Consider the following 21,141-nt stretch of genomic DNA (forward strand, 5'->3'; position numbering starts at 1 on the left):
AGTTTTAATGTTTTTTTTTTAATTTTTTTTGGCATTTTGATATTCAATTTTTGAGCTTAATAGGTTTCGGTCTTTGTTATATCGGTTTAGTGTCCTAATCTTGCTTCATTTGACAAGCAAATAAAGTGTTTTGAGGGTAAGATGGACTTAATAATTTTTTGAGTCGATAATTTTTTGTGAAGCTGGGTCAATGATCTTCTAATGCTTATTACACCTTTTATTGTCTCGTCATGTTTTTGTTTCAATGTGCTCTTTATCGAATTGTTCTTCATTCATGAAAGGCATAAAAGTCAAAATTCTGGGAGAAGTAGTTTTGTTATTGATATTTACTACTAATTATTTTTTTCAGGCATTTGTCAAATACTTTTGTCGGTTAGCTTGTCAATCTATGTTTGTGATGTGTAAATTTAAATTTTTTTTGTTATGTCGTCAATGCAAAACTGTACGCAAAATCATTAAAACTGGGCATGTTTTTAGTCAAAACGGTCTCTTGCTGGTAGCTAATTTTCTTGACTAGTTTCATAAGTGCTGAAATATTTCCGCTTTTCTGACCTCAAATTCCTATTTTTTAAAATTTGAACCTTAGATCTAACAATGATATTGCATTGATTGGAAAACCCATGATAAATGAAATTTACCATCTGAAATAACCCATTCTTAAATCATCATTTTTTCTTAGTTTAGACGCCTTCTTGTTCTCAGAGATGTTAGTTGATGCATCTTCGAGTTTTTTGATGAATAGTTTGAGCGACTATTATTAGCAAGCAAAGACTTTTTTTCGCCTGAATAATTTAATTTGACAAGAGGCTGGGTCTGAAAAACAGCCCTGAAAATGGGTCAAAATATTTTTAAGCGCAATCCAGTTACAGCGGTCAACGGATTTTTTACATTCCCGCTGGCGAACTTCCTCTTTTACTAGATGCTTAAATGGGTCCAAAAAAGATTGTTGAAATTTGCTCAACAAAATTTTTTTTTGATGTTTTATGTCTGAAGACATTTACCCGAGTTAACAAAAAATGTTAAGTTTAAATTTTTTGTTTATGGAAAAATATTTGGGATGCCATCAAATCTCATTTCATAGAGGAAAAACTCTTGTTAAAATAGCATGTTCGAGCTTTTTTAATCAATGAAGTTGTATGACCAGCATTTTTCATTAAAACATTCATAATATAAACATTTTCCCATAGTTATAACCGTATGATAAACATTTTTTTCATTAAACGAATGGTATCAAAGGCATTTTTCCATTATTAGCTTCGTACGGCAAGCATTTTTTCATAAAAGAAAAACATATTTTTGCTTTGTTTCTCGAGTTGTGTAAAATCTGTGCCAAAATTGAATCAATTTCTCAATTGATTTTTTCAGTTCACCCTTTTGATTGTTGCGTCTAGCTTGATAAAATTTTGAATTTTAATTTTATAAACGATGGCGGATAGAGATTTTTTTGAGAGGAAGGGGGGTTAAACTTTCTGTTAGGTCAGCCAAATTGATTTTCCAAGCTCTCCCGAAAAAAATTTTAAGACTAAAAGAGGTCCTTTGGTTTGCCAGATGTCCGAATCTTCGTCCCTACCTCTATCACAAATCATATCAATAAACTTCAGCAATCGGCTCTTTTTCCTTTCCCCCACCTCCCACGACCATCAATTTTATGGTGTAACGAGTGGTTTTACAAGGTTAAAAATGAAGACCAAATTTGTTTGGCACATCCTAATTAGTCAGCATGTCAATTTTCATAATGATCGGACAATGTGAACAGTAACTTTACTAGTATAAAATTGCAGGTGGGGGAAAAGGAAAAAAAGTCCAGCGAGCAAAGGATCAAAACTGAAAATTTACTCTTACGCCATCATTCTTGTTTAAGTTTGTAAAGGACTGTGTTCTGAAACACAGCCATCCAAAATTGGCGAAACACATTAAGAGGTCCCCTTAGTTACAGAGGTCAATAGGCTGCATGGTTATTTTACGAGAAAAAAATCTCCAATTCAAAAGGTGTCAAAGCTCGAACATCTAATTTTGTGAGAAGGTTTGTTAGGCGCAACTTCCGAAACGTTTCACTGTTAGTCAATTAAATTTTTCTATTCGTCTCCAAGTTAACAACTCATATTTTTGAAGCTGCACGTGCGAGAATGTTGTGAAAGCAGTGAAGTTTATTGTCTTGTACGAAATCTTTTAGAATTCTTTTTTTTTTTGCAAATCCGGCTCTTTTTCCTCCCCCCCCCCACCTCACACGAGCTTCAATATATTAGTGTAACGAGTGGTTTTACGAGGCTGAGTATTAAGACCAAATATGTTTGTCGTGGCCTGATTAGTCTGCATGTAAATTTTCATAACAATCCGACAATGTGGTCAACAAATTTACTTGTAAAAATTTGCAGGTTGGGGGGGGGGGGGGGAAGAGCCCCTTGCTTCCTCGTCTCCAAACCTGAGATATTTTTTTGTGATACGTTTGCTCACAAAGTTTGATTGCTATACAAATTGGCAAACGAAATAAAGCCAAAAGTTCTTATTTTTCAATGTTGAAATGATCTGAGGCTCTATTTTCGAACCTTTTTTTTATGATGTTTTTTGCTCCAACTTTAGTATTATTTTGGGTCTTCTTCATTTTCCATTCCCCTCTTCCCTGTCCGGCCTTAGCAGCAAATAATTCAGCTCAAAATTTTGGTTCAATTTTTTGTTCAAATTTTTGTTCAAATGTTTGAACAGTAAATTTATTTCTCTCAGCTCGACCAACTCAATTTAAAAAAGGGGCACTTTTCACACTCCCCCGAGCTTTCAAATTTTCAGTTTCTACATTTGTGTAGATATGGCAACACACAAAAAACTACGATGTCAAAATTAAGAACATATGCTCACTGCTGTTAGTTTTCTCACCGCGCATGTTTTCTTGCATTATGAGATCCGTTGCTAAAATTCGATCCTTTTTAGTTCCGTCCGTTTGCTTTTTAATGTAAAATTCAATGGTTAGGGGGGGGGGGCTGTTGGTGAAATAGTGACAATAAAGTCTATGCTGGTTCCCCCCCCCCCCCACCACCTTTCAAAATACCGAGTTTTATGTTTGTTTTACGTGTTATTACGGCTAAATGCGTGATGTTACGTTGTAAAGTATGAAGAACAAATCTGTTCACAGTTGTCGATTTGTTCACCACGCCAAATTTCATTGCAGTATGACAAGGTTAAATAAGCTTTTCAAAGTTGAATTTGAAAGGGGGGTAACTGGAAAAGAGCCGGTTCTACAAACGTTTATAGCAAGTTTGACATGGGAAGTCGACAAAAATTCCTATTACAATGTTTCGTCTTGATTAGTGTTGGTTACTTTTTATTCCTAATTGGCTTTGAAGTATTACCTTTCAGTTCTGATCCAAGTAAGTAATTAAATATCAACTTTTTTTCCAATGTTTTTGCAGAGGCCACTCAAGAGGCTCTTTTCCATTCCTCCCGCCTTTCAAAATTTCTATTTCCATAGTTATCTTACGTATTTTTATGGCTAATTACGTGATATTTTGATGAAAGGTATATGGAACAAACGTGCTCGTAATTGTTAGTTTGTTGACAAGGCCAAGTTTTAATGAATTATGACAAGATTGAAAGAGTTTTTTAAAATAATGTTGAAAGGTTGGGGGAATGAAAAAAAAAACTTTTTTCCCCCTCTTCGTTCCGCAGATAATGATTCGGTGGCTCTTTTCCTCTTTCTCCACTTCAATTTGATAGTTGCTTTACGTGCTATAACGGCTATAACTATGATATTACGAGGTGAAGTATGAAGACAAAATCTTTTCACAATTGTTATAAATTTGTTCACCATGCAAAATTTCATTACATTATGACAATGTTTAAAATTTGAAATTCAAATGTGGGAAAGAAAGTCGAAAAGAGTCGGTTCGATTCTTCTTGTTGTTTAAAAAGTAAATTGCTGAGAAGTTTTATGAGCAGTCCATTATCATCAGAAAATTTGTGAAAAATTAGCAGATTTTGTATCAGGGCAAAAAACTTAAGCTGTTTTCAATTTTCTTAGTTTACTTATTATGGTTTAATGCTTGAAGAACAGATGAAGAACAGATGTGTTCACAAAACTTATTTGTTCACGACTAAAAACATCATTACTTTAGGACAAAGTGAAATTAGTTTTTCAAAACTAAAGTTCATGTGTGGAGAAATTCAAACTTGTTTTCGTTGAAAGACTTGATAGGTTATGGTTACTATTTCGCCGAAGAAATTGGAAAAATGCCAAACCATAACCTATCAATTTTTCAGCAAACTTGAGATTCCAAAAGTAATTACATCAGCGATAATGTTGGGAAACACAAAAGTTCGTTCAAAGTTTAAAAATGAGCAATGCTGCAAAACGTTTTTGGGCTCTTTCCCCCCCCCCCACCTCACTCAAACATGAATTTAATGGTAAAAAAGTGGTTTAACAAGGTTAATTATGAAGACCAAATATGTTTTTTTATAGCCTAATTAATCTGCATGTCAAATTTCACGTCAATCGGACAAAGTGAACAGTAACTTCAAATATATAAATTTGCAGGTGGGGGGAAAAGGAAAAAGAGCCCGTTTTTGTAATTTAAAAACCATGAACCTAATTTCTCTCTCAATCACTGGCAGAGCAAAAACTTGAACTAGTTTAACGGTCGACGGCGTTAATTCTCGGTTCTTTTCCGCTTTCACCTTCAAAATGCCCACTTTTAAAGATGCCTTGAATTTTTTTTATGTCTAAACGCGCAATAATAATAAATAACGTACACTGGGCAAAGTCAGAACCGCAAATTCAGAACTTTACTCTGTAAAATTAACCGCAGATTCAGAACTTTACTCTGTAAAATGCCTGTTTTCAATGTACATTTTGGACTACCTTTCCTTCGAAATTCAGTAAAATTTTTAAATTGAACGAGAGCAAATCAGCTACCATCTGTGAAAGAATCAATATTTGGTTTCAGTTACTTACCAATGTGAACCGGGTCTGAAAATGCCAGTTTTCCTCATCTGCACTAAGTTTTTTATTTCGCGTGAATAATTGACAAAAGTCTGAGTTTAGTTTTAAAAGTTTCACTCTTATTGTTTCCATTTTCTCGCTGGGAATGTTTCACGTTGCATCAACAAATTTTTTACTTCGCTTCTTCAAGAAAGATTTCTCTACCAAGCAAAATTTAGTGCAGAGGAGGAAAACTGGCATTCCCATACCCAGATTACATTCGTAAGTCATTAAAACCAAAAAATGATATTTTCACAGGTGGTAGCTCTAATCATTAGCTCTCAGTCAATGCAAGAATTTTACTGAATTTCAAAGGAAAAGTTGTCCAAAATGTTCATTGAAAACATGCATTTTACAGAGTAAAATCCTGAATTTGCGCAAGCAGCTCTGACTGGTTTGTGATTACGCAACCAATAGGCCAGAGCATGGGTCCTTTAATACAAATTTTTGATGCAGTATCAATTATGAAATAACCTTTACATCTCTGTGATGATTTTCGACCATATCGGTTTTCTTTGTTAATTAAAGTAGTCACCCATCCAACCTTTTTCCTAATTTAAAAAAATCAATGTCTCGAAAAAAAATATTCAATTCCCATCATTTTTTTGTCTGCAAATGCAAAAATAAGGTAAAAAATACATCGTAAGTCAGGGACAGCGAACAATTGGAAGCAGAGGTGCGAAATTCTACAGGCCGTTGCAACTACTTTTCAATCTGATAGGATGAACAATGACTCATAAGGGAAATTAAAGTATGCAATTAACCAACCACTTTTCAATACAAAACACGAAATCTTTTCGGAAACACCTTCAAAAAGTAGCGTTTTTGATTGATCACTTATATCCAAAGCCGAAACCGATATGTGTCAGAGAAATTTAATTGAACGAAAATCAATTGCGTAGTTGTTTTCTTTTTCATGAATGTCAACTTTCAATTGAGTGTGCAAATAACAGACCAAAGTTTGCAAATTTGCAAAACAGCTTCTTTTTTTGAGTTTTTGGCAAGTTTTTTTCAGAAAACTTATTTTCAATTTTGAACAGAAGTTGTTTGTTTAGTTTACGTCAACTTGATTTTAATTCAAAACAAGGCATATAGACGCTTTTATTTCGATGATTGAAGAATTTAGGTTTCGCTGGAACGATCAACCCATTTTAACCCAGTGCACATTCATAGACCTGAAAAAAGAAAAATTGGTACAGTTGACAATGTTAATTTGCTGGATAAATGCAAGTCAAACAGACCCTAGAGAAAAAAACTTAAATATTTTTTCTTTTGATTAACTTATTAACAAACATTAAACAACATGTTGCAGAAAGTTTACATCAGTATTTATACAACAGAAAGTAATATGTATACATCGATGTATAATTTTGGTGCCTTACAGGTGACATTATTCTGCCCACTTTCAATCATTTTTATTTAAAATGATACAGAAAAAGCAACAGACGTCAACAAGTTATTAACTTGTTACTCTGTGCAGATGATACCGACATGAAAAGAATCTCTTCACCGAATAGTCTTAAAGCAGATCACAAAAATTTTTAGATGGAAGCTTGTTTTTGGGAAGCAAGCAAATAACGAGCACTTAAAATAGAACCCACTGAAACTGTGCTTTGTGGTAAAAATCAGCTGTAGAATTTCTACAATTACATTTTTCATTGGAAAAAAAAGAAAAATTCAAAAGTTTCAAGTAACTCGGTTGAATTGTAGATAAAAAATCAACGTTCGAAAAACCATGTAGACTCTTGCGAAACAAAAGCCAGTACTGTGGGCTTTATGTATCGAGAAAGATCTGTTCAAAATTGTCAAATTGTTAAGCATGCTAGTTTTCTTTGCATCATCAAAAAAAAATTTATATGATATGAAAGGTATGGGCAAAATTGAGAGGTTGAGAGCACTAGAGAGACAATCACTCAAGAGGTCTGTTTCATTATTGCAAACTAGCCCTTCGATGCCAGAGACTAAATGAGGTGCCATGGAGGCTCTGAGATTTTTCAAAAGAAATCGGAGTTGAAATTAGAATAGAAAGTGTCTTCTTCTGCTTGGGAGTTCAAGGGTTTTGTCGAATTTTACCTGCAAATTTGTATTCTTTGACGACGTGTTTGTTAGAAGGAACAGAAGGCGAGCTTTACACAAAAATTTCATTCCAAGGAACTGAAAAAATGTTTTACTTATACGAGACACTGCCCGAAGCAGAAGGAGAAATAAAAACAGCCAATACGCCAATTGGTATCGAGACCGTAACAAACAACTGTGTGGTTTTGGTCGCAGTGAAGACAGGAAATCATGACAAATAAAGTCAAAGTAAACAGCGTCGATGATCTGAAGAAAAGAAAAATTCAATAAAAAGAAAGTCTGTGCAAATTGCGAAATGGGAGTGCAACTGCTAAAGAAGGGTCTCCTTCAAAAAAAGACTTCAGGCTGCCCAACACTGAGCACTGGAAGCGTCTGTTTCTACCATCGAATTAGTAACTGAAACCTAAAACTTTGAGGTAAAAATGAGCAGCTATGAAAAATTTCGTTGAATGTCTAATTTTATGTATTGAACACTTCAAGTATAATTGTTTGTCATCTGAACTTTTTAGAACCGTCAAAATGTAAACCAAAACAAAAAAAAACTCGCTTTCGTTCTTTTTTAGTTTTGTTAGGGTATTTTAGGTTAACATTGTTTCTTTTCTAATTGTTTTTCTGAATATCCTCAGTAATATTTTCATTGTTTTTTTTCGCTAGATCTGATTTTCAAAGGAGAGTTAAGAAAGTATACTCCGATTCGGAGCTAGGTTACAGTTTTGTCAATTTTTGTCAGCCCAGTTGTGACTACGCAAGCAGCTTTGACTGGTTTGTGGTTACGCAACCAATAGGCCAGAGCATGGGTCCTTCAATACAAAGTTTTGATGCAGTATCAATTAAGAAATAAACTTTACAGCTCTGTGATAATTTTTGACCATATCGGTTTTTTTTTCTAATTGAGTAGTTACCCATCCAACCTTACTTCTAATTAAAAAAGAATCAAAGTCTCAAAAAAAAACATATTCAATTCCCATCATTTTTTTTTGTCGGCAAATGCAAAAAAAAAAATAAGGTAAAAAATACAACATAAATCTTGGAGAGCGTACAATTGGAAGCAGAATTGCCAAGTTTTACAGGCCGTTGCAACTACTTTTTCATCTGATATGATAAACAATGACTCATAAGGGAAGTTAAAGTTAAGGGAAGCAATTAACCAACCACTTTTCACTACAAAACACGAAGTCTTTTCGGAAACACCTTCAAAAAGTGGCGTTTTTGATTGATCAACTATATCCAAAGCCGAAGCCGATATGTGTCAGAGAAATTTAATTGAACGAAAATCAATTGCGTAGTTGTTTTCTTTTTCATGAATGTCAACTTTCAATTGAGTGCGCAAATAACAGACCAAAGTTTGCAAAATTGCAGAACAGTTTCTTTTTTGTTTGGGTTTTTGGCAAGTTTTTTTCAGGAAGCTTATTTTCAATTTTGAACTTAAATTTTTTGAACTAAAATTTTGACAGAATTTGTGTGTTTACTTCAAGTAAATTTGATTTTAATTCAAAACGTGGCACTATAGACGCTTTAATTTCGATGATTGAAGAATTTAGGTTTTGCTGGAATGATCAACCCATTTTAACCCAGTGCACATTCATAGACCTGAAAAAAAACAATTGGTACAGTTGACAATGTTAATTTGCTGGATAAATGCATGTCAAACAGACCCTAGAGAAAAAAACTTTAAATATTTTTTCTTTTGATTAACTAATTAACAAACATTAAACAACATGTTGCAAAAAGCTTTCATCAGTATTTATACAACAGAAAGTAATACGTATTCATCGATGTATAATTTTGGTGCCTTACAGACGACATTATTTTGCCCCTTTTTAATCATTTTTTTTAAATGATGTAGAAAAAACAACAGACGCCAACAAGTTAGTAACATTTTTCTCTGTGCAGATGATACCGACATGAAAACAATCTCTTCGCCGAATAGTTATAAAGCAGATCGCAAAAATTCTTAGATGGAAGCTTGTTTTTGGAAAGCAAGCAAACAACGAGCACTTAAAAAAGAACAAACTAAAACTGTGCTTTGTGGTAAAAATCAGCTGTAGAAGTTCTACAAGTACAATTTGCATTGGGAAAAAAGAAAAACTCACACGTTTCAAGTAACTCGGAAGAATTGCAGATAAAAAATCTACGTTCGAAAAACCATGTAGCCTCTTGCGAAACAAAAGCCAGTACTGTGGGCTTTTTTACAAGAAGAAAAAGTTTTGAACAAAAAACAGCTCCTTTTTTCCTATGAAGCTCCTTTTTGCCTACGCAACATCAGAAAGAACAAAAGTGAAATACTAGAAATGCTATTGAAACGTCTTACAAAAACCATTCGATAAAAAGTTTAAATCAATCAAACATAACACATTTTTAGTTAAAAATTACATAATTTTGAACTGCTAAAAACTTATAGCAAATTAATACGGAGTAAAAGCCAATATGAAGTTTTACAAAAGGTAGGTACTCAACAAATGCAGCAAAAATTTTTTAAAAAGGAAATTTTTTTTTGAAAATTTTTGCAATATACACAAAAAATGCATCAAAGCACTCGATTCCTGCTAGAAATTGTGTCCTCCTCACAGCTTGTTTTTATTGTTCACTGAGCTTACAGAAATAACAAAATATTTTAATAACCAAAACTAAACAGTTTTACTCAAGCTAACGGTGAACTGATAAATAAGCTATTTTTCAGTTAAACTTCGATGTGTCTGATTTTGTCTCTTTGAATCTTTTCGACAAAAAAAAATTTCTAGCAGTTTTTCATTCTAGTGAACCGCCACTTTCTATTCCAGCAAACGGTATAACTTTTCCCTTCCATCTTTATCGAGCAAGTTGAGCTCTCATTCCAAGTGTTTGTTTCCCCTAACCACAAGGGTATCCAAAATAACCATTTTCGATTTTTGCACTGAGACGCCGAAATGTAGGCCTAACTTATGGCACTCTTTCACTGATTTTGTTGTTTAAAAAATTTCTTAATTTTTATTTTTGTTCAAGTCATGACTTCACTGGGAAAAAAACTTAATTATTAAAATTATGACAGTGTTAAAAAGAATTCTGCAAAACAAGAACTGAAAGTTGGGAGTGAGTGGAAAAGAGTCAACTTCTGGGCTGCGGATTATTACTACCGTGGATCCCAGTAACTGCTTCTGATGGATAGTTTCACGGTACACGTTGACATTTTTAATAGATTTCACGTAAATTGTTATACAATTTGACGGAACAATCACGATCCTTGATCATAGTATAGTTATGATTTTTTTCATCTTCAGCCCGCTGAAAATACCTCATAATTGCCTCATTTTCCTAAATAAAGTCATTTACACAATGAAAGTCCTACTGTTGGAAAAGTACTGAAAAATGCAACACAGCACTTAGGAGGTACCCATCACGCTGATAACAGCAATAATGTATTTTTACACTTGACTTATTTTGGCAACAGATAAAATCATCAAAATCTGCTTTCTTTCCAGATGTTTCACTATGTTTAAACAATTTACTTCGTGAGGGATATTTCAAAGCAATAACCTGAAAATATAAGATTTCTTTGCGTGGTAAAAAAAATAAATGAATAATAAACAACTTTGGTTGTGATGACTCAAAAATAAACAAGTTTAAGCAGTTTTTTCCCACTCCCCATCCCCTCCATCCGCCCCCAAAAAGTATCAATTTCAGTGCTTAAAACTTTTTTTGCGAAAACGTACCGAAATTTTGCAGGCAATCAATTCAGTTGTTGTGTACACAGTGAACACTTTTGTTTTTTTTTCATACCTTACATCGTAACATCACGCATCGAGCCATAAAAACATGTAATACAGGTCAGAAACCGAAAAACTGATATGTGGGAGTGGAAAAAAGTCCTTTTCTTAAGTATGTTAATTTTAGTTTGCTGTAGCCACGGGGGAAATGAAAAACGCCGAGTTTTTTAAGAGAACAGTTAGAATTGCATGACGGATCATTTTATTTTTCACCCCCTACTGCTCTCTCTTACAAGTTAAATCAATGTTCGAAACATCAGATCAGAATGAAAATATGAATATGAACATGCGGACTGATTAGGTCATGACAAACAAATTTCGTCCTCATACTTATCCTAATAAAAGCATTCATTAAACCATAAAAATGAGGCTGCGGAAAAGGAAGAAAGCCGACATTACTAGAAACTATTAGTTAAAACCTTTTAAAACCAAATAGCAAAAAATAAATTCCCGCAAAATCAAAACTTTATGACAAGTTTGGCGTCAAAATAATTACAAAAAATATATATTGAATTGAAGATAGCAACTCTAAAAAAAACACGAGTTGTTAGTTTCGTCAAAAATTGCACAAACAAAATTATTTTGGTTCCAAAAATTGCTAGTTGTAGGCCACTTCAACCAGTTTTTTTTCTCATTTTACTCACTTTTTGGTTGCCGCTTCTAATTTTGGGAAATAGTATTTTTGTTACAATCGACAAGGTAATTTACGGGATGAAATCAAATCAAATGGACATTGGAGAAATAATTTAAATTATTTTTTCAAATTTTGAAAACCTATAAAGCACCCAGAAAAAAATATGTAAACTTCTTGAGAAAAAAATCAAATGCTGAAGGAATAAACTTTGGTGCTCAGTAGGGATCATTTTTTGGCAATGAATGATATAGAAAAAGAAGCAGTCGTCAACAAAATAGTAAAATGTTACTATGTGCAGATGATACAGACATAAAACCACCTTCTTCCTCGATTAGTCCAAAAACGGATCACCAGAAAATCTCAGACGAAAGCTTATTTTCGAGCAAAATACAACACTTGAAACAGAAAAACTATGAATTTTGGTAAAAATTAATTGTAAATGTTTTTACAAATACAACACTCAAAGGCGAAAATTAAAAAGACTCAAAAATTTCAAGAATCTTGAATAATTGTAGATGAAAAAAAGCTAGTACTGTCGGCTTTTTTAAAGACGGAAAGTCATAAACAAAAAAAAACGACTCCTTTTTGCTTTCTTTTGGCTGCTTTTTTTTCATTAAAACCACATATTACAAAAAAAAAATAATCAAATATGCGACATTTTTACTGAAGGATTACATACCTACAAACGACTACAATTTTTTTGCAAAATAAAACAGAGTGAAAACCAATCTGAAACTTTTCAAATGGTAATTACTCAACAGATGCAACAAAAATTTTAGAAAAGATTGAAAAAGAGAAAAAATATTTTGAGAGTTTTTGCAATATACACAAAGTTTGCATCAAAGATTTCGACTGCTGCTAGAACTTGCCTCCTCCTCACTAGTTTGATTTTATTGTTCCCTGAGCTTACAAAAAAAACTTCACAATTTTACTTATCAAATTTTAGAACCTGATAAATGAGCTGTTTTTCAGTTAAACTTTGCCTCCCTAAATCTTTTCGAGAACAATTTTTTCTAGAAGTTTTTCAATCTAGTAAACCGCCAATTTCTATTTTACCAAACGGCATGATTTTTCCCCTTCCATCTTTTTCGAGCAAGTTGGGCTCTTTTTCCAAGAGTTTGTTTCCCCTAACTACAAAAATATCCAAAATAACCGTTTTAGATTTTCCTCAGAGATGCCTGGAAACAGGCTTAGTTTATTCTTTTGGCACTCTCTCGGGTGATTTTTATGTAAAAAACTGTCTTCATTTTTATTTCTTTTCAAGTATTGACTTCACTTGAAAAAGACTTTATTTGTATTATCATGACAATTTTAAAATGGTTTTTGCAAAACTAAAACTGGAAGTTGGGTGTAAGTGGAAAAGGTCAACTTCTGGGCGGCGGATTATAACTACCGCGATTCCCAGTAACCGCTTCTGATTGATAATTTCTGGGTACACGTTGACGTTCTTAATTAGCTTCAAATAATTGCTTATACAACTAAACAAAAAGATCCCCATCCTTGATCCTAGTTATCAATTTTTTTCTAGCTTAATTTTACCTCATTATTGCCTCATTTTCTGTCTGAACTCAATTACCCCTTGAAAGTCCAAATATTGGAAAAATACCGAAAAAAAAATGCAACACAGCAGTTATTAGGTACACGCGCTAATAACAACAGTAATATACTTAACGCACTTTGACTTCTTTTGACAACATAATAAATTATCAAAATCTTCGGTTTAATTCCACATATTTCACCATGTTTAAAAAATTTACTTCATTTGGGAATTTTCAAACCAATACCCTGAAAGTTTAAGTTACGCAATGTAAAAAAAATACCGCTTGAGAGTATTGTGCTTGTCACAGCCTAAATGGTTTGCATGGGCTTTTGCTTACAGTCTGGCATTGTAAAAAGAATAAACGATAAAATTTTGCAGCTGGGGGAAACAAAAAAATGATTTTTCAAAAAGATAATTGGAATGGCATGACGTATCATTTTTTTCCACCGCCAGCTGCTATCTTTAATTATGAAATTTTGAATCATCAGACCAGTAAAAAAATGAACATACGGTCTATTCAAATCATGACCTAAAAACTTGGTGGTCTAAGTTATGCTTACAAAATCGCTCATGGTATCACCAAAATGAGGCTGCGAGAAAGGAAACGAAGGCCGCATGACTAGCAACTATCAGTGACAACCTTTTAAAAGCAAACAATGAAAAGAAAAGTTCTTTCAAAATTCCGAGCCTAATCGCCAGGGGTGTAAAAAAGATTATTGTGAATCCGATAATCGCCGATAAGATATATCGATAAAATCTATCGTTCGAAAAAAAATTATCGAGATAATTATCGATTGAAAAAAATTATCGTTCCGATAACTTTTATAGTCAAATTTTACCGAAATCTAGCAATTTAACTGAAATATTTCGCTTCCAGTTGTGGAAATCGAATAATAGGTTAGTGAACTTTACTGCATCAGACAGTGTTTGTTTATTGTCTGGAGCGGGAAAGCGTGTCTTCAAAGTTCAAAGTAAGCAAATAAACCTGGAACTGACACTTCCGCTTCACTGGCTTGACAAACTCCAGGACAGTCTTGCGAAAAATCAAACTGCGAAATGGCTGGTTCCAATAAAGAAATTTGCCATTTTTATTTTACAAAAGTTTCCGAAACTGGTTTCAAATGCGTTTGTGGAATTGAGCGAATTAAACCGAAAGGCGCTGGTTGGCAAAATTTAATGAATCATGTTCAAGTTAAACACCCGAATTACCAACAAGAAATGTCAGGCCAGATTTCAAATTTGGATGATTTCATTATTTCTGCCAACGCAAAGAAATACTACGGCTGGCTCGAATGGATAATCATGAATGGTTTTCCATTTTCTTTTGTTGAAAATGAGTACAATATTAAATACTCAAATTTACCAAAAATCTCGAGACCTACTTTCATGAAGTACCTTGATTTACTTACGAAAGACGTGGAAACGCGTATTGCCAAAGAGTTACCCAAAACTTTTGGGCTTATTTTGGACGGTTGGACAGATTCTTCAACTTCGACACACTACATGGGTGTTTATGCTCATTATCCGGACCCAGAAAACAAAGATATCGGCAAATGTGTACTTCTGGCTTTTGCTCCTTTAGTGGACGAAACTGATTATGGAGCTGAATCGCAGATAGAGTTTATTCGTGTTACATTGTCAATTTTCGAAAAAAACGTGGACGATGTTATTTTCCTAATTGGGGATAATGTGAGTACCAATGTCAAAATTGCACGTTTGCTTGGTGTTCCGCTCATCGGTTGTGCATCCCACAGGTTGAACTTGGCAACTCAAAAGTTCCTTTCTGAACATGACGATTTATTGGGGAAAATTAACGACCTCATGAAAAAATTGAGCACTCTTAAAAAAGCAGCCGACTTACGCACAAAAACTCCTTTGCGACCAGTTTTACGCAATGTTACAAGATGGTCTTCAACTTTCGCTATGATCGGACGTTATTTCGAATTGGAGACGTTTATTAGTAAAGAAGATCCTGATTTAGTAAATTTTTTACCATCAGCTAGTGACCATCTGCGTCTCCGCAAGTTATTTGAGGAGCTGAAAAAGTTCGAATCGATATCCAAAAAACTCCAGGAAGAAACCACGAATATTGCAGAAATGCGAATTCTGTTCGACTCTATTCTCGTTGATTATTCTTATCTGGACCATTATTTGGGATATGGGGACGGTACGCTCACCCACGCTTCTGATTTTGAAGTTGGGATTGCCAATTATTTGCAGGGAAAAGCAACATCAAAAGAGCAGGACGAAGCAATATCAGTTTTATCCACAACAGCCGCCACACCATTAGTGGACAACTTAACTCCCGCTGAAAAAATTCTTGCAGAAGCGAAGAAGCAAAAGGTTTTATGTCCCAGTTGGATTGCGTGCACGTCCAACATCGTGGAACGACTATTTAGTCGCGCTCGTTATGTCTTCACAGACTACCGAAAACGAACAACACCTGTGAACCTTGAGAGTCAGCTGTTCCTGTTTTCCAATAAATCATTTTGGAATGTTACTTCATTTTCAAAAATTGTGAATTAAAAAGTTCAGCTGCAGTTTTTTTTCGAGCGATAATTTTCGATATATCGATATATCTATCTTTAAAAAGTATGACAAAACGATAATCTATCGAATGACTCCGATAATATCTATATCGATAATTTTACAACCCTGCTAATCGCAATTTTGTCATCGAGTTAGTTAGAAAAATTGGTAAAAAAGGTTAAAATGAAGATAGCAACTTGAAAAAACACAAAAATGAGGCCCCTCTAGCCCTCATGTAACGCTTAAGGCCCATGTAACCAGTTTCCTCAAAATTCTTGAAATTGTTTTCAGTTACCGCTTCTCCTCCTATTTCGACACTTGTCTAGAGACTCCATAACCTCTGTAGATTAGCATGCGACTTTTGGACAGTGGACATCCAACTGAGCACATGCGGCAGTACTCAGTGAAAAAGTTGAAGAGAACCTTTAGTTTATAAAACCGCATTTGAAACCCAAAACACGAAACTTCTTTGTGCAAATTGCCTTGATTATAGTTTATAAAAGCCATTTATGCAGTATGTAAACATTTTTTTTTTCAATAAATTGGCAGTCTAGACTTCTGTAAAAATAGCACTCAAAATATCGACGTCCATTATCAGGTATGTTTTCGAAATCATTCAAAGCGTTAAATTACTTGTACACATTATGAGATTCCTACGATGAAGCGCGTATCTGATTTTTAGGAAAGACCACAAACTTCTCATAGTATTTTAGAAAAGACAACAAGCTGAGGTTAGAAACTCATTTTCCAAAAATTGTTATTCCTATTATATCTGGAACCTGTTCACATGTTTTGTTTTCTAAAACAAAAGAACTTGGTTTTATTGTTAGTTACAGTGAAATCAATTGAACTGTATTTGTTGATTTGCAAGAAGAACAGCTTTGCAATTTTTACAAGGAGAAGGAAAATCATTGAATTCAACAAGAACATAAAACGACTAATGACTTATCTTTGGGAAGCATTATAAATCGCTGATACTCATTCTGAATTAAAGTCATTTAACTTCACAAAAAGCCTTCTACCTGTTAAATTGCTCTATCAATTCAAGAGGAAACCCACGCACGTCATAAGGTTCCATCTCCATAGAAAGTATCGTTAGTTGACTGTACCGATGGCTTTCTATAGATCGAGGACTGATTGGTTGTAAAATAAAGTTGAAAAAGGTTAAACTGACAATCAGTGAAGATACAGCATTCTTCAAGAACGTTTACTCTCTTGTTTTCTTTCAAAACTTTTATTAGTTGAATTCATCAAAAAAAATGGGCCTATGAATGATACAGTTAGTAAAATCGCAACTTCAAAGAAGTAGGGGTGTTCAACCATTTCGATGCAATTGTCAAAGAGCTCAAAAAACTACAGGTTCAAAAAATTTTAAAAAAAATGTTTGGTTTATCATAATGACCTGCTGAAATCTTTTTGACCCATATCAAAAAAATCTTAAAAATTTGCTAAAAAAGGACTCGTTTTAACAAATATAGGGAAAAGTGGAATCGTTTGATTGTTAAAAATTGCTGTTACGTTTTCATCAATTTCGCATAAAAACAGTGATTCAATTTAATAGCATTTGAAAAAATTGCTTCAGATTTTGAATTGTTAGATTTACCACAGAACCAAAAGTTTTTGGAGACAAGGAAATGCACTTTTCCATTTTTGATCCGTGTTATGTTAACTTATTACTACGAAGTCTGTGGTTAGGTTTGCAGACAAGCAATTCAATTCCTTTTTTCCGCAGTGAGTACTTCCACGAAATAATAGTTGATGGGTTGCCTCTTAGCTGCTTCTGGTATTCTACACATAATGTGAATTCAGTTTTAATGCTGCTGGTCATCTAGGTTTTTTTGCTTTGATGAATTGAAAAAATTCTTTTCTGCTGCATGTTGTTCGCATATTTAAGAATTTCATTGATGAGCTTCAAATACTTGTCAACATTTCCATTTCCATTTAAGCCTTTCAAACAGTTTTGCAATTGGCACAAGGGACTCATTTTTGACTACTTAGTTTCATTATCAGCCACAAAATTAAAGTCAACGAACAGTAGAAAATGATTTCTAAGATCCCATTGTTCTATCGAAACAGAAATTTAAAATTTGCTCACAACTCAATTATTGATGCTGCAGAGTTGGCTCTATGCTTTATTATTATCAACTCCCTGTGGTTTTTGTTTAAAAGAAAACGAATCTCTTAAAAATCATAATACGTTGAGTGTCCTTGGTTGAACTTCACTGACTTTAGCTTCAACATTGGTTCAAACTTGAACGTAAATTCTAACGGCCATTTCAAGTACCATCTAAATAGCTTGAAAATGTTTGATCCTAAGTATTAAGGATTTATTTCTGAATTATCTTTCTAATCCAGTTTAAAAGTTTTCGGAGGATGATTTTCACGATGGTTTGGAGACAGCTCAATCGTCTAGTTCCGTGACTACAAAAATACAGACGAAAAGGGAGCCTACTAGAGAAAGGGGTTAGGTACTTGAAAAAAATCACAGGCGATCAACAAATTCGGATCAAATTTTGGAACAAAAACAAAATGATCTGGTGGAGAAAAAACAATCTCAAGACCGATACTCACGCAAGGGCAGAATAATTATTGCTAAGCCACCCTTTGATGCCAGAGAAGTAATTGACGTAACCATCTAGGCTCTGAGATTTCTCCACAAAGTTTTTGGGAATTGAAATTAAAATAGAAGGAACAAAGGCGTGCCATATTCTGTCTAGGGAGTACAAGGACTTTTTGCCAATTGTCATCTGCAAGTTTGCGTACTTTGATTATAAGTCCGTAAAATGGAACAGCCGGCGTTTTTTGCGCAAAAAATTTAACCCATCAAAAAAGGGATTTACATAAACAAACCGCTCTTCAAAGCAGAAGCAGACACAAAAGCAGCTGCAAAACAGAGGGGCCTCGAAAGAGGATGCAATTCGAGAGGATGCAAGTGGTCAAAATTTGCGAGAGAGGATACAATTGGTCAAAAAGTGTCTCCACCCATTAAAAACAAAATGCTTATTAAAACTAAGCAATAGAAGCATCTGCTCCTTTACTACAATGAAGAAGTGAATTTTTGATGTTTGAGGTTTTCATGATGCTCTGCATAAATTCTCTTTAACTGTTTGTTCAATGAGTTGAACAATTCAAACTTAAGTAATCAAACTTGTAAATCAGAGCGAAAAAGGAATTTTTTCTGTGTTTTTTTTTCTCTTTTGTGAGTAGAATATATTATTTCTCTCTTGTAAGTTGACTCTATGAAGTTCTTCAAAATTTCTTTTTACGTTTTATGTTTTATTAACAGTGAATTAACCTTATTTCAAATCAGTGCTCGATAAACAGGTATCGGAAAGCTTTTTGTCGGTCCTGCTTCTGATTACACAAGCAGCTCTATTACGCAAACAATAAGTCAGTACATGGGTCCTTCAAAGAAATTGTTGGTGCAATATCAATTCTAAAAAAGCTTTAACAGCTCTGTTATTACGAGGAGTCTGTTTTGAACAATTCTGCTTTTCTCATCCTAATAATTTACTATTACTAATCAAGGCTCATTGCAAACCAACAGAGAAAAAACAAAACAAAAATATTTCTAAATCCAAGGCCAATGGCGATATGTAATTGGTTTAAGGAAAATCAATAAACCGGTTTGTTTAGTTACTTGGGTATCAATCTTGAATCGTCTACTCGCTCGAGAAAAAAAATGTAATTGAGTAGGTATAACTTTTGAGTTACTCAAAAAAAAATTAAATGATAACAGTATCCTAAATCTGAGCCTTAAATTTGTGACAAAAAAGGTAATAAAACCAAATTTTTGTGGCTTTATATAACAGCCAGCGCTTTTAACTCTTAAACATTAGACAAGCTTCATAAACATTTAGATTGTTTTATGGTTGGCCCCCTGTAAAAACATATAGCTTGTGTTAATTTCAACATTATTAGGTTGAACGACAACAAGAGGAAAAATGAACTAATATGACTACTTGCTACTTTTGAAATAAAACTTGCCAACAACAAGCAAGCAACCAGAGAAAATAATAAGAACAAATTGTGCTTCGTTCTCTTTTTCTGCAATCAAACATGTCAAAACAAATCACTTTGAACATCAGTAAGCGATCATTACACTGTAAAACTTTATCTAAAAGTTAATAAAGAAATAGAGACTCCCATTCAAAAGTATACCTCTAGACCATGGTGTCATTTGCAACCTTTTAATTGAAGATCTGAGCGCCAATCTTAGAGCTGACATCGACAAACTTAAGGGTGATTTGACTTGATCAGACTGTAATGAAGCATTTTCAACACTGCATGCAACTCTGATGGCCAAATTAGTGAGCAAAATTTGGATAGCCGAGAAATGTATCTCTAAAAAGCAACAACAAACATGGATTGTTATTGAAATGAAAAAAAAAACGCTGCCACAAAAAATTATCGATTACTAAATCAGTTTGAAAAACTCAGTTCATCATGATAGCGCAGAAAAAATCAAATGCGATCAATTTTTGTGAAAATTTTAACAGCTAAGAATAGGAAAGCGTTCTATCAAGAGAAGTTGAAGCAAATATTCACATTGAAGAATTTTTCAGAAGATACAAAGATTTAACAGGCTCAAAAAAAAGACAAAAAAAATCCAACGGAAGACGTTGATATGAAAAAAATGTTATCAGGAGTGTTTTTGGGAAGCATTTTTAAAGAAATTTTAAGAGAAAAAACCTCGCTGCAAAAAATTTTCCGGCCACGCAAAAAAACGTTTCGCACTCCATCAAATCTTTTTTCTTGCAACCAATAAACAGAAACGAAATAGAAAAAGTGTTTGAAAGCTTGAAACCAAAAAACAGCCTTGACCCGTACGACATTGAATATTTTGTTCTGAAAAAGCTTCAGCGGGTACTTTTGGAGTTGTTGAAAGCGCTTCTTCAAAATGATTTTTTTGCCGGATTTTTCCAGTAATCCTAAAAAAATTGCTAAAGTAAATCCCTTACTCAAAGATGGTAACAAAAGATCCTGCTAATAGGTTGAACATTTTTTTTGACAAAAATAATGGGTTCAATTAAAATCAGTTTGGACCTGGATCAAAATGTGGTACTATAGATGCTATTGTATCGTTGATTGAGGAAATGTGATTTCACTGGAATGATCAAACCATCTCAACCCAATGCAGAGTCATAGATCTGAACAACTTTTGACACTGTCGTCCATAGTATAAATGCGAGTCAATTGGACTAAAAGGGCCTATTTTAAACTTATTTAAGTCTTATTTAGCAAATAAAAAACAAAATTTGTACACCTCGAGACAAAAATCAAAAGTTCAAGAATTAAAGTTTGGTTTCCCACAGTGATCAATATTATGCCCACTTCCTTTCATCTTTTATATAATTGATATAGATAAAAGCAACAGTCCTCAACTAGTTAGTAACATGTTATTTTTTGCGGATGATACAGTCATTAAAACAATCTCGTCCTTAAATAGTCTAGACGCAGATCACCAAAAATTCCCAAGAGAAAGTAATGTTTGTTTAGCAAGCAATAAATTAACATTTAACTCAGAAAAAAATTAGGAACCTCGCTTTTTGAGAAAAAATCAGCTGTTAAACACTCTACAGATACAACAATTAATGGCGAAAAAAGGGAAAAACAGCAAAATTTAAATATCTTGGATCTACCTCAGTTA

This window comes from Symsagittifera roscoffensis, chromosome 10 (assembly GCF_963678635.1).
Source record: "Symsagittifera roscoffensis chromosome 10, txSymRosc1.1, whole genome shotgun sequence".
Classification (NCBI taxonomy): Eukaryota; Metazoa; Xenacoelomorpha; order Acoela; family Convolutidae; genus Symsagittifera; species Symsagittifera roscoffensis.